Source organism: Myotis brandtii, unplaced genomic scaffold, assembly GCF_000412655.1.
Source record: "Myotis brandtii unplaced genomic scaffold, ASM41265v1 scaffold332, whole genome shotgun sequence".
In the NCBI taxonomy this organism is placed as follows: Eukaryota; Metazoa; Chordata; class Mammalia; order Chiroptera; family Vespertilionidae; genus Myotis; species Myotis brandtii.
Genome location: NW_005362797.1, coordinates 481,187 through 483,262, shown reverse-complemented (window position 1 = coordinate 483,262; position 2,076 = coordinate 481,187).

The window sequence follows — 2,076 nt, the reverse complement described above, 5'->3', positions numbered from 1 at the left end:
CCCGCCCCGCTTCCGCCTGAAACTACACAAGAGCTTGTGGTGGGACCTCAGTCTCCAAGAGAACCTAGTGGGCTGAGATGGTCCTGAATGGGCCACTGGACGTACCAATCTGAACAACCTTTAGAAATGACTCTGGGTGCCCAGCATGGGAGCCGTGCACTAGTCCATGCTGGAGAAATACTTGCTAAAGGAAGGCATGAATTGCATACAGCGTGTTGGAGAGGAAGTAGTTTAAGTTACTGTCCGTTCACTGTCCATGCCACGCATATCTTGAACCCCTTCGATGTGCCATCACTGCAGTAGGTGCTGGTGATATGGCAAAACACAAGATAGGCATGGACCTTGCCGTCCATGCCATGAGGTGGGGTTCAGCCGTGGCCAAACTACGGCCCGTGGGCCGGATCCGGCCCGTTTGAAATAAATAAAACTAAAAAAAAAAAAAGACCGTACCCTTTTATGTAATGATGTTTACTTTGAATTTATATTAGTTCACACAAACACTCCATCCATGCTTTTGTTCCGGCCCTCCGGTCCAGTTTAAGAACCCATTGTGGCCCTCGAGTCAAAAAGTTTGCCCACCCCTGGGTTAGACCGTCATTGCCTTCACTTACAAACGAGAAGTGATTTCGGGGCTCATTCTCGAGCCTGCCTGACAGCTATGGCCCTAAACCCTACACTAAGTTTTGCTTGAGGCTTCTGAGGAGCCTTGTGTCAGCAGCATCCTTTTCATCATCGATTCTCCACAGTCACATCCAGGCTTCTGAGTTCCAGGGCAAGGTCCACAGAGGGCCACTGTCATCCGTGGCAGGGGTTGGTAAGTGCTTGGTCACTGACCCTTCAGGCTGCCACGGCTGGAGCCAGAGTTCTCTGCAAACCTTGTTCAGAAAAAACTGGTACCAATCTGACAGTGCCACCCGAGCGAGCGCACAGGTCCCCCGGGCAGGTTCCCCAGGCACGTCAGAGCCAGCTTTTCTGGGACTCTGTTTCCGCACTTTGCTTCCCTCCACTAGAAGGCTTGAGAGGATGGATGAGATGGATCAGTATGCATGTGGATCCTGCTCCCAAGCCCAAAGGGAACGGCTGGTGAGCTCCCGAGGAAGCCTGCAGAGCCTCCCTCTGCCTTCTCCTCAAGTGCTCACAGCCAGGAGGGCTCCAGGCCAGTCACCGCAATGCCATGTTCCCACCTGCATCCGAGTCAGAGAGGTGTCCACAGAGAAAGATACCCTCTCGCCCGAATCCTCTGAGGACGGGGATGTCAGACTAACATTTATCAAATGCATCCCTCACCTTCTCACACTTCTCTCCATCCAGCTTCCCTACATCTTTCCTCTGAGGAAGCCCTAATGAGTCCCATTTTACAGGTGAGAAGATCAAAGCACAGAAAGATAAAACAAAACAAAAAAAACACCCCCCCCCAAAAAAAACACCCCAAAACACTCCCAAGGTCACAACACGGAGATTCAAACCCAAGTGAGCTCATCTGGTCCCTGACCCATGAATCTGACCCTGAAGCTGTCTCATGGGTTTTTCTGGGTAAGGATGATCTACATACTATATTATCCAAGATGCCAGCCCCTCCATTGCAAAATGAGTTGGACTAACCTCGTGCCCTGGGGTCTACATCAGGGAATTAGTTCACTGTCCAAGGCAAATTCCTGAGGCACAAAATACGGCCTTAGGGTGGATCATTCAGCCAATCAACGAACAAATATCGAGCATCCCCTGTGTACAAGACGGTTTGCAGTTGTTCTTAAAAGTTATATTGGGACCTGGAGAGCCTTCCCCAGAAAAGCATCAGCAGGACGATGGAAGGATTGCTTGGAGGCTGGGAGGGTTGGGATGGACCCACGGGGGTGAGGGAGCAGGACCAGGGCTGCGGAGTCCTCTTGCTGTTAAAGACGTGCACTAGTCTTTGGCCCTTATGGTCATCTCTCTGCTAAATCACTGGGTGCCTCCCCACCACCACCATCACCACCACCACCAACACCACCACCAAGAACAACCTCTGGGGCTTTTTCTCATCTCTGCTTTCATTCTGCTTTCTCAGAGGGTGTGTGTGTGTGTGTGTGTGTGGGG